The sequence below is a fragment of the Eptesicus fuscus genome, chromosome 22 (assembly GCF_027574615.1).
Source record: "Eptesicus fuscus isolate TK198812 chromosome 22, DD_ASM_mEF_20220401, whole genome shotgun sequence".
Taxonomy (NCBI): domain Eukaryota; kingdom Metazoa; phylum Chordata; class Mammalia; order Chiroptera; family Vespertilionidae; genus Eptesicus; species Eptesicus fuscus.
Genome location: NC_072494.1, coordinates 37,471,789 through 37,484,980, shown reverse-complemented (window position 1 = coordinate 37,484,980; position 13,192 = coordinate 37,471,789).

The following is a 13,192-nucleotide window of genomic DNA, read 5'->3' as shown; positions in this document are numbered from 1 at the left end:
CGGTTCTAGTCGGACTGCTCCAGGGCTGCTCAGTTTTTGCTGTAATTCCTGCTGAGTGGCCTCAGGCAGTAGCTGACCTACACTCCATTGGAGACCCAGAAACGAGGGCATCTAGTGGTCGGTGTGAGATGACACCAGATTTCAACCACTCGCATAAGGGACACATTCAAGAGGCAGACTCAGTGAGCGCCAAAGCCTTGCTGCAACAAGACCCGGCCCATAAATGTGTCTCCTGCACAGCAACTCTTCCTTTATAGACACAGAGGGTCCTCATGGCCAATTGGCCTGGAGGACAATTCCTCCCAGTGACACCAACAACAATCAAGACTTAACTACACAAAGGAGGACCAAGATGGAGGCATAGGGCGGAAGCCTGATTGTTGCCTGCCACAACAATTTTGATACTTCGACGGGAGAGCAGAGCAGACACCATCCAGAACCACCAGAGGGCTGGCTGAGCAGATGCTATACAACTAGAATAAAAGAGAGGGGTACGCGGGATGATGCTGATGCCGGTGACCCAAAGATCACACTTTAAGATCTACGGCTCAGGTGACACAATGGCAGCCTGGAACGTGCTCGGCGTAGTTCCCCTGGCGGTCTCCGGCTGAGGGGACAGCTCCACTCGCTGCTGAGCACGGACAGACGAGCCCCTGGGAGACATGGGGTGGGAGACTCCGCACTTGCTGACCTCTGAGTCCTTCAAGAATCTCAACGCCCCGGAAGCAGCCAGGTGCGCACACTCGGCGACCGGCCACCGCTGCAGACCCAAGGGCCGACGCAGCGACCCCTGGCCGGCCCGCCGCCGCGCACCGGGCACACCGGAGCTTCGCCAAGCCCGCCACCCAGCAAGTTCTGCGGCAGCCGCCCTGGAGCTCTGAGGGGATGGCCGAGGGAATTGCCGAGGGAATTGCTGACCAACAGGAATTGGGATCAAGAAGACGAAACCCCGCTGGGTCCCGGGTCCGGGTGGGGCTGCGTGCCCCTGGGTCCGGGTGAGGCTGGAAACTGGGTCGGGGTGGGGCTGGGTCCCAGGTCCAGGCGAGGCCACATGCCCCTGGATCCAGGTGAGGCCGCACGCCCCTGGGTCCAGGTGAGGCTGGGTCCCGGGTCCAGGTGGGGCCGCCCCCCTGGGTCCGGGTGGGGCTGGATCCTGGGTCCGGGTGGGGCCGTGTGCCCCTGGATCCAGGTGGGGCCGCGCAACCCTGGGTCTGGGAGAGGCCACGCGCCCCTGGGTCTGGGTGAGGCCACACGCCCCTGGGTCTGGGTGAAGCTGGATCCCGGGTCCGGGTGAGGCCGTGTGCCCCTGGATCCGGGTGAGGCTGGGTCCTGGGTCCGGGTGAGGCCGCGCGCACCTGGGTCCAGGTGAGGCCACACACCCCCTGGGTCCGGGTGAGGCCGTGCCCCTGGGTCCAGCCAAGACCAAACCAGAGGGAGTCGGACCTGCATTACCACCATTTGTCTACCATCCAGAGCTGAAAAGTCAGTGCCGACATGTACACATAAGGAACTGGTGGACATTGATATTGGGTCTCAAAAGAACTGTTGGTCCAGAAAGAAACTCATTACAGACTGATTCATTTGCCGGTCAGCATAACTATTATTGCTCGTCTCACATTCAGTTCTTATAAGTATATCTTTAGTGACACATGATCTCGCTCATCTAGGGGAAATGATGAACAACATAGACTGATGAACAAGAACAGAACGAGAAACAAGGAGGCATCGATAGGACTATCGGGCCTCAGAGGGAGGATAGGGGAGGGTGGGGGAAGGGGGGAGAGATCAACCAAAGGACTTGTGTGCATGCATATGAGCCTAACCAATGGTTAAGTTCAACAGGGGGTTGGGGCATCTGTGGGGAGGGGTGTGGGATGGGAATGGGGGGATGAGGACAAATATGTGACACCTTAATCAATAAAGAAATTAAAAAAAAAGAATAGAACTAATAAATATTCATATAATACTAAAAAAAACACAAAAACAAATAATGGTTGAGAACTGATTATCGAGAACTGCTTATCAAAGTTCGCATTGTTGATCCGTTGTTAGAATTCTACCACCATTGTTTGGACTTAATGAACAATGGCATTTTTTGGGATTGGCAACAACGAAAACATTTTGTAACTGTCTCTCAGACGATACACATCGTACTGCGTGCTAGTAAACTAGTTAAACAAGTGATGTCATTACAAATCAGCTATTCAGATAATTTAGGTAAGTAATTTATTTATTTATTGCATAAATACATAAATGTTCTTGAATTTAGCAGACAGTACTCGTATTATTTATATCTTATAGTGGCGGCAAAAAGTCTAGCCCTGGCCTTGAAAGTGACACTTACGACTTACGTTACGGCAAATTCAGAGGAAAAATAATGCAAGTTAGTATTGTTATTATTTAGAAAGAAATATAGGATTAAAATTAAAATAAATTTTTAAAATATAGTTACTTTATAGCAATCAAATTAATTTAATTTATAAACTAACAATAAAATATGTTCATGTAATTATGTACCTACTTACTGTGTTTTTAAGCAATATGTATATAATAATTTATAATATAATTTTAAATTATTTTTTTAGATTTTTAACATAATGAGTAAGAAAAGAGGATACAAATTCAACGATGATCTAAGAAGTGAATTTCCTTTTATTAAAAAAACCAAAAGTGATTACATGGTAAAATGTGAGAAATGAAATGGTGAATTTTCTATTTCGCACGGAGGGAAGAATGATATTTCAAAGCACTTGGAGACACAGAAACATAAAAGATATTTAAATACACTGCATCTTCCTCCAAAATACAGGGATTTTTTTGGAAAACAACTTATGGAGACGAAGAGAAGAAATTAGCATTAGCAGAAGGACTTATGTCTTTTCATGCTATTAATCACAATCATTCCTTCAGATCTATGGACTGTACATCACAAGTTGTCAAAAACTTATTCAACAAAAAATTTGCCTGTGCTAGAACAAAATCCGAGGCAATTGTGTGTAATGTGCTTTCCCCATATGCATTTTCAGAATTAAACAAAAATCTAGAAAAATTAATTTTATATCCATACATTCTGACGCATCTAATCATAAGGATATAAAGTTATTTCCAACCATTATTAGATTTTTTGATTCGGAAACTGGAATAAAAATTAGAAATTTAGATTTCGTTTCTTTGCCCGGCGAAACTTCTGGAATAATTTTCAGTTCCATTATTAATATTTTGGAAAAAACAATTTAAAACATAAAATGATTGCATATTGTGCAGACAGCACGAATGCAAATTTTGGAGGAAAAGCGAGAAGAGGTACAAATAATATTTTTTATAAATTAAACAAAAACCTTAATCAAAACATTATTGGTGTTGGTTGTGCAGCGCACATAATACATAACGCCATTCAAACAGCTGCTGACTTGTTGCCCGTAGATGCAGAAAATATTGTTATTAAAATATATTCTTATTTCTATATATACACTGTGAGTGTTGAAATGCTTAAAGAATTTTGTGCAACTGTGGAAGTCGAATATCAGAAAATACTTGGATACAGTAAAACATGCTGGTTAGCTCTTTTGCCAGCTGTTGAAAGAATTTTGAAAATATACGGTCCTTTGAAATCCTACTTTCTATCACAGGATAAATGTCCTAGAATTTTAGAAGAGTTTTTTGAAAAAGAATCTTCAAAAATTTGGCTAGAGTTTGTACACAATCAAGCAGCTCTTTTTCAAAATGCTATAAAACTTATTGAAGGTGACAAAATTTCGGTAATCGAAGTAGCAAATGAAGTTAATAATTTAAAATTTCAGTGTCAAGAGCAGTTAGAAAATAATTTTCTTTCATTAACTATCCATAATAGTATAAGCCAGCTAGAAGAACAAGGTGCAATAAATCGTGCAGATATCATGAATCATGTCAAAAAGTTCTATAGTAACTGCATAGATTATTTTGAAGAGTGGACGGTACATTACAATGATATTGAACATTTTCATTGGGTTACATTAAAACAAAAACTTAATTGGAATGATGTGCAAAAATCATTCGATCATATAACTCAAAATTTCCCATCCTACCTAATAATAGACAAATATGCAAATTGACCATACCTCCAACACACCCACAAGCCACACCCACCATCCAATCAGAGCGAGTATGCAAATTAACCCATCCAAGATGGCTACAGCCACAGAGAGCAAGGTTTCCCAGGCAACAGAGGGAAATAAGCTTTCCGCCAGCCGTTGCAGGCCTAAGCCTCCACTCAAGCTACAAAGTTTCAATTATAGAAGGTAAACAAATTTAAACAGAAATGGCGTCATAATAGAGCTTGAGAGAGTAGGCCAGGGTTGCCACAGGCAACAGGGGAAGCAAAGCTTTCCGCACACCCTGGCCGGGCTCACCCGCTTAAGGCAACAAAGTTTCAATTATAACCCCAACAGAAATGGCTGCTGCCACGGAGGGAGCCCCAGGCTTGGCTCTGCTCCAGGCTACAAAGTTTCAATTGTAGAAGGAAAATAAATTTCAGATACCAGGGCCTCCGCTTGGGTTGCCCCACGCCCCAAGGGAACCCCACCCTGATTAGGGACACCCTTCAGGGCAAACCAGCTGGCCCCCACCCCTGTACCAGGCCTCAATCCTACCTAATAAAATGGTAATATATAAATTACCATCACTCCGCTACACCCAGGATTGGGCCAGAGGGAGGCGCAGGGGGCGGGACTTGGGGTGGCTGGGGTAGCCGATTGGGCCAGCGGGACGCTGAGCTCGCTTCGCCAGTGGTGGCGCGAGCTCAGGGTCTGCGCCATGGCTGTGCTGTGGAACAGAAGGGGCCTCTGGGGCAGCGAGCTCACGTCCCACCGCAGACCATCAAAAGTGGGGGAGCTGGGTGCCTGTCCGCCCTGCCAGAGGCTTCTGGAAGCCTGGTGCACCAGCAGACAGGCACCCAGCTCCACTGTGATAGAAAGCGAAAGTGTGTAGGGGACCCTACACGTGCATGATTCAATCATGCACTGGGCCTCTAGTATAGTAATATTTCCAAAAATGATCTTTTTAATGAGGTATCATTATTAAAAAAATATATTGATAAGGAAAAGGTTACATCTTGGGCATCAGCAAAAATCACAATAGAGAACAAATGGTTAGAAATATTTCATCATTTTGAAACAAACCATGTTCCATACAATAATGCACTAAAAATTGTGGAATACGCGCTGTCCTTACCAGGAACTAATGCTGCGACTGAACGCGTTTTTCCTACGGTAAATAAAGTGTAGACATTGGAAAAATCACAATTAAGTGTTGAGACTTTGAAAGCCATTTTATGTGTGAAATATAATTTAACAAATTCTTGTGAAAAATTTCATGACCTTTTAAACAACGACAGCAATCTACTAAAAAAAATTCACTCAAATGAGAAATATGCCAAAGAATAAAATACTATACATATTTTTTATTTATTATATTTGTAAGTTGTACTTATGTTGAAATTTAAAAAAATATATTACAATACTATTTTTGTGTTCTATGAAAATTTTTGTTGCTCCACATAGACCAAATTTTTAATCAAGAACACCCCCCCCCCCCCTCCGGTTAATGGTATCCTGCTTTACCAATGTTAAAATCTGGTCACCTTATTCTTTATATCTGAGAACACGATGGCGGTTTTAATTTTAGTTCATCCTTTTGATAGAATGGATTTATAATCTAACTGGAGGCCCAATGCACAAAATTTGTGCATGGGTAGGGACCCTAGGGGCTTCAGGCCACCGGCCTGGGTCTCCCTTCCTTCTGCGCTGCCACTTGGTGGTCAGCGCACGTCATAGCAAGTGGTTGAGCTCCCAGTTGAGTTCCTGGTTGGTTGAACTCCTGCCCAGGGGACAATTTGCATATTAGCCTTGTATTATATAGGATAGATAGAGCAGCTGAATTAATCTGAAAAATAATCAAATTATTTTAAATCTTAGAACACTCATGTGAATAGGGGGTTAAGTTTTCCTTAAAGTTTCCTTTTCAAGGCCTGTGTAAAGCAATTGGAGAGGTGACTCAGCTGTGAATCCAGCAAGCAGAACTGACAAGCATAGTCAGGCCAACCCACCAGGAGTCAAAACATCATCTCATCAACATCATCTCATCGCCTGGGGGTCCATAGCTGGCATCTGTGGACCCCCAGGCCTGCATGTAGCTGCATTCCTCACCCTAGCCCCTTCCCCTTTATAATCCTGTCCCCTGTACCTTGCTGGGAGGCAGGATTTAATGCTTGTAAGTGCCCTGTCTTCTTGGTTGAGCCACATCCCATGTCTTCTTTTCCGTTTAATCAGTGCACAATTATAGGCAGCCTTTTGGGCCACATCCTGGACTTCTGTTTCTGTTTGTGGGTGTTCACTAGCAACCACACCTGGCAGTCTTCTCAATAAATACCTAATATGGTTCAACTCTGCCTTCCTTATTGAACACAGCAACAAGCAGCCCAAACCCAACTGGTGGTGGTGGGGGGGGGGGGGGGCACCATGGGGTTTCCTGCTAACACTTTGTGGTTATTTGAGGTCTCTGGAGTATGCAGGCCTTCCTGAGTTAGTCAGGTTAGCATGTGACCCTTTTTCACCCACACATCCCCCTTTTGATCATAAATCAACCCAAAGGATGAATTGATGACCAAACTTTGGTTGGATAATGGAGTCCCATGATGCTAGGAAGGCTCATTCCTAGGAAGTCTCAGTGTCAGCATGTCTTGCTGAACAGGTGGACCACTGGGGATGGGGCAAGACCATAGCTTTAGATGGCATTCAAGGCTGAATTATTATTATTAAAAATAAAAGGCAGGTAAATGGGAAGCAGTCAGATCCTATATGTCTTTTTAAAAAAGTATTCTGGGTACTTGCAACCCTGGATTCCCTCTCCCAGAAGGTCACGGTTCGATTCCCAGTCAGGACATATGCCCGGGATTGTGGGCTTGATCCCCGGTGTGGGGCATGCGTGAGGCAGTTGATCAATGATTCTCATCGTTGCTGTTTCTATCTCTCTCTTCCTCTCCCTTACTCTCTGAAATCAATAAAAACATATTTAAAAAAAACATATCCTTGAGGGAGGATTTTAATATATTTATGTATTAGCTAATTTTACTTGGGCTTACTAGGAGGTAGTCCTTATGCTATTTTAATATGGATTATCTCATTTAATACTTACAATCACCCAGACTAATAACTATGATTATCTCCATTTCCCAGATGAGGAAACTGAGGCATGGAACATTAAAGTCACCTTGCCCAAGGCCAAATTTTCCAGTCCATTGGGATTGGTGGAGGTTCCACAGTTATGGGTACAAGACCTGGGGTGCTTGGGACTCCTCTGCTCTCCTCTGTCTGTCCTGCTTTTTACATTTCAGAACTTGTGAAACTGGGCTAGGATAGGCTTTGAGCACTAGACATCTGGCTAAATGCCCAAACTCAATGCAACCTGCAAAACTCCCACACAAAACTAAGCCCTTCTCTGCCACTCTATATGCTTTGTAGTCACTCTAGTATAGCCCTTTAGAATTACAACCTGCTTTCATACCCATTGATAGTTTTGCTCCCACAATAACCCATGACATAGGCATGAGAAGGCAGTTTTATTCTAAATTTACACGGGAAGAAATTATGAACCATAGGAGTGAGATGACTTGCAGTAGCAGATCCTACTTTAAAACTACTCTGTGCCCTACCCAGTTTTGGCTCAGTGGATAGAGGGTCTCAGGTTCAATTCCTGTCAGGGCACATGCCCAGTAGAGGGCATGCAGGAGGCAGCTAATCAATGATTCTCTCTCATCATTGATGTTTCTATCTCTCTCTCCCTCTCCCTTCCTCTCTGAAATCCATAACACACACACACAGTGGATGATGCAAGTTGTGTTTATGACAAATGAGGAGCAGCAGGTTCTGGTTCTGGGATCTCCACCACTGTATTTGAGGTAGATCTTTGGGTGTTTGGGTCAGTGTGTTGGGTATAGTCACATCAGGCACTGTTTTGGGCTTAGCAAAAGGGTAACCTTCCTATCCAGAGTCCCCTTTCCCCAAAGACATGGAGCATGATTGGTGAGACTGAGAGAGAGAGGATGTGAGAGAAGGGCATAGAAACTGGAAAGTACATTAGAGATGTGAGGTCTAATAACAGTAGAAGAAAATGTTATAGAACACCCTAGCCAATTACTCATAGTCAAATAAAGTAACGGAAAATGACCACCAGTGCGAATAGGCAAGATGACTAAGCAGTTCTGGGCCTTTCCAGGGACATTTTTTTTTCTTTAACAAACAAACAAACAAACAAACAGAAACAGAAATGATGAGAGAGAATCATTTATAGGCTTTCTGCTGCACGCTCCACCCTGGGGTCGGGCCTGCAACTTATGGGGTCGGGCCTGCAACTAAGTCAACTCACTTAGGAGTTGAGTCCGGGTGAGGCCACGCACCCCTGGGTCCGGGTGAAGCTGGATCCTGGGTCCGGGTGAGGCACCAGGACCAGGGACCCAGCTTCACCCGGACCCAGGGGCGTGCGGCCTCACCCAGATCCAGGGGCATGTGGCCTCGCCCGGACCCGGGACCCAGCCCCACCGCGACCCAGTTCCCAGCCTCACCCGGGCCCAGGGGCGCATGGCCTCTCCCAGACCCAGGGGCGCGTGGCCTCACCCGGGCCCGGGACCCAGCTTCACCCAGAACCAGGGGCACGTGGCCTCACCTGGACCCAGGATCCAGCTTCACCCGGACCCAGGGGCGCGTGGCCTCTCCCAGACCCAGGTGCGAGAGGCCTCACCCGGATCCAGGGTGGAGCGTGCAGCAGTGAGATGACTAGCAGTAGCAGATCCTACATTAAAACTACTCTGTGCCCCACCCAGTTTTGTGCCCTGACCAGGAATAGAACCATAATCTCCTGGTTCATTGCTCAGCGCTCAACCACTGAGACACAGCAGGTGGTCCCAGGGGCCTTTTTTACATTAATATGAGTATTTCAGAATAAGTTGAAAGAAGATGTACAACATTCTCCTGAAGTTGTCCAAAAATTTTGTCAAATTTTGCTTAAAATGTATTAGGGAGAAAGGGATCAAAATGTTCTCATAGTTTGTTAGCTTCAAATTTAAAGTTCTCTATTTCATACTTTAATATCATACTTGGTTAATTTATGAAGAAAAATTTAAATGATGATTGAGTGCAAAAATAACATAAGAAAAAGGACTGCTGTGCTTGCTATATACCCACTTCCGAACAACATACCTTAATTATAGTTCCTTTGAAAAAGAAATAACTATTGAACAAGCTATTTTAAAACCAGGTAGTTGTAACAGTACTATTATGTTTCCAAATCTTAGCTATTGTAAATTGTGCTGCTATGAACACAGGGGTGCATATATCCTTTCTGATTGGTGTTTCTGGTTTCTTGGGATAAAGTCCTAGAAGTGTGATTACTGGGTCAAATGGCAGTCCCATTTTTCAATTTTTGAGCAATCTCCATACTGTTCTCCACAGTGGCTGCACCGGTCTGCATTCCCACCAGCAGTGCACGAGGGTTCCTTTTTCTCCACATCCTCACCGGCACTTGTTGTTGATTTGTTGATGATAGCCATCTGACAGGTGTGAGATGGTACCTCATTGTCTTTTTGATTTGCATCTCTTGGATGTTTAGTGACTTTGAGCATGTTTTCATATGTCTCTTAGCCTTCTGCATGTCCTCTTTTAAAAAGTGTCTACTTAGGTCCTTTGCCCATTTTTTTTTTTATTGGATTGTTTCTCTTCCTTTTGTTAAGTTGTATGAGTTCCCTGTAAACATTGGAGATTAAACCCTTGTTGGAGATAACATTGGCAAATATGTTCTCCCATGCAGTGGGCTTTCTTGTTTTGTTGATGGTTTCTTTTGCTGTGCAGAAGCTTTTTATTTTGATGTAGTCCCATTTGTTTATTTTGTCCTTCGTTTCCATCGCCCTAGGAGCTGTACTGGTAAAGATATTGCTGCAACATATGTCTGATATTTTGCTGCCTATGGCGTCTTCTAAGATTTTTATAATTTCCCATCTTACATTGAAGTCCTTTAACCATTTTGAGTTTGTGTATGGTGTAAGTTGGTGATCTAGTTTCATTTTTTTTTGCATGTATCTGACCAACTTTCCCAGCACCATTTATTGAAGAGACTGTCTTGACTTTATCGTATGCTCTTGCCTCTTTTGTCAAATATTAATTAAGCATAATGGCTTGGGTCTATTTCTGGGTTCTCTGTTCGTTCCCTTGGTCCACAATAATAAAGCAGGGGGAGGGGATAGAGAGAAATTTCAGAGAGTAATGGTTTGTTGAGAGGACAAGGACGTCATCTCTAATAGGTAAAAGAGTAAATCTTAAGGCAGAGATAGCTGTGTGGATATCTGGGGGAAGAGCTTTTCTCTAGTGCAAAGGCCTCGAGGTGGGAGTGTGCTTGCCATGTTCAGAGCAGTGAGGAGGTTAATGTGACAGATGTGGAGAGGCTAGGAGGAGAGAAGTAGGAGAGGACACCAATAAGGTAGCCAAGAGCCATCATGTAGGGTCTTGGAGGCCTTGGCAAGGACTTTGCATTTTATCCTCAGAGATAATGGGAAATGAATGGCAAGCAAAGAAATAACTTGATCTGATTTATGTGTTAAAAGTATTGCTCTAGCCCTAGCTGCTTTGAGTGAGTGGATAGACTGTCAGCCTGTGGACTGAAGGGTCCCGGGTTCGATTCTGGTCAAGGCCACATGCCCTGGTTGCGGGCTGGATCCCCAGTGTGGGGCATGCAGAAGGCAGCCCGTCAGTGATTCTCTCTCATCATTGATGTTTCTATCTCTCTCTCCCTCTCTGAAATCAATAAAAAATATATATATATTTTAAAAGCATCATTGTAGTGGCCTGTGAAGAACAGAGTATAAGGGACCAAGGTGGAAGCAAGGAGACTAGTAAGATAGCTGTTGTAATCGTGCTGGCAAGGGATGGTAGTGGCAAAGGTTGGTAAAGGTGATGAAAAGAGGTTGGGTTCCAGGCATTTTCCAAGGAAGAGACAATAGAATTTGTGGATGAATGGATATGGCATATGAGAAAGTGGAGTCAAAGATAATTATAATTTTCTGGCATGAAAAACTTAATGACTAGAGCAAGAATTTACTGTGATGAAGAAGACAGGTGGAGAAAGTAGAGGGCAGGGAAGCAAGAGCTTGATCTGGCACATGTGAAGCTTTAGATGCTTGTTGAGTATTCAAATGGAGATGATGAATAGGTGGTTGGATATACATGACTGGAATTTAAGAAGGAGATCAGAGTTAGAAATAAAACTGGGTATTTCAAATCAAGAGACTGCATGAAATTGATTAAAATATAGGGATAGAAAATGAGTAAGTTTAAGAACCAAACCCAGAAACTTTTCAACGTTTATAGATGGGAGAGATTCCCAACATTGAGCATAGGAGCGTGAGAAGCCTTGGGTAGGAGAGAACAAAGAGAGAATGGAGTCCTGTGGGCCCAAAATGTCTCAAGAAAAAAGAAATAATTAACAAATGCTGCTGATACATTTTATTTTTCAAAGGCAATTTGTTTTTGCAGAGACTTTGTTTGTGGTTGTTGTTTCTCTTTCTAAATGCCTTGGTGGGGTAGCTTGAGGATTTTTTTACTGATCTCATTCCACCCTATTCGGGCCTTTTCCCGTCTTAAGACAGCTTCACTCCATATTTTCCCAAAAGACTTGGCTTAATCATTTCTGGGACAAGGAAAGCCATTACATGAAACACAAAAGTGAAATTGTTTGAAATAAAATGAAACATATTCTCCAATCTACCACTGAGCCCGTTTTTACAAAAGACCTCTTTTCCAACTTTATTCTGTTTGCTAAGAATATCAGAAATCAAAATCACATGTCAAGCCCTAGCCAGTTTGACTCAGTGGATAGAGCATTGGCCTGTGGACTAGAAGGTCCTGAATTAAATTCTGGTCAAGGGCACATGCCTGGGTTGCAGACTCGATCCCTAGTAGGAGGCATGCAGAAGGCAGCCAATCAATGATTCCCTCTCATCATTGATGTTTCTATCTCTTTCTCCCTCTCCCTTCCTCTCTGAAATCAATAAAAATATATATATTTTTAAAATCACATTTCAAAACTGCTATTTCTACCATTGCCACATTTGTACAAGTATGATTTACAAATGGACAGTACCTCATAATGGAAAAATCACTGGATTTGAAGTTAGAAAAATATCAGTTGTTTGCTGGAGTCCTTGCTCGTTCTTTTATTGGTTCTTGCAATTTATCTGCAGATTTTAAAAAATTGATGGATTTGATCTTAAATTGATGGATTTGATCTTAAATTGATGGATTTGACTCTCATTTTCTAATCTATTTATTTACTTATTCACTTATTTACTTACTAGAGGCCCGGTGCCTGGTCGCCTCCTAACTGCCCTCCTGCCAGCCTGGCTGCCCCCTAACTGCTCCCCTACTGACCGGGCTGCCCCATAACTGCTCCCTGCCAGCCTGATCACCCCTAACGGCCTCTGCCTCAGCCCCTGCCACCATGGCTTTGTCCGGAAGGATGTCTGGAAGACGTCTGGTTTAATTAGCATATTGCCCTTTTATTAGTATAGATTACTTGGTTGTTGTTGTTAATCCTCACCCAAGGATATTTTTCCATTGATTTTCAGAGAGAGTAGAAGATACAGAGAGAAACATCAATGTGAAAGAGACACATCGATTGGTTGCCTTCCACATGTACCCTGACCAGGGCCAGGGGTCGAGCCTGAAACTGAGGTAGACTTTAAGACAAAGTGATAATGAGGGGCATTTCATAATGATAAAGGGATCAATTTATTTGGAAGGCATAACAATCATAAATGTGCATTACTAGTAATAACAGATCTTCAAAATACAAAAGGCAAAAAATTTATTTGAGATCAATGTTCAGAAGTGTGATTGCTGGGTTATATGGTAAATATATGTTTAGTTTTTAAAGAAACTGACAAGCTTCTGACCCAGCAATTCCACTTCTGGGAATTTATTTGAAGAAATCAGAAACACTAATTTCAAAGAATCTATGCACCCCTATGTTCACAGTGTGGTGATTGTGGGGGGTAGGGGAGTAAAGGGTGGGTAGAAGGACAAAGATTACATGGGAAAGTAGAAATTACAGGCATGAGGAAGTTGGCAGTGGTTACAGGTTACAGGAAATGTGTGTACCTCCAGGAATAGAT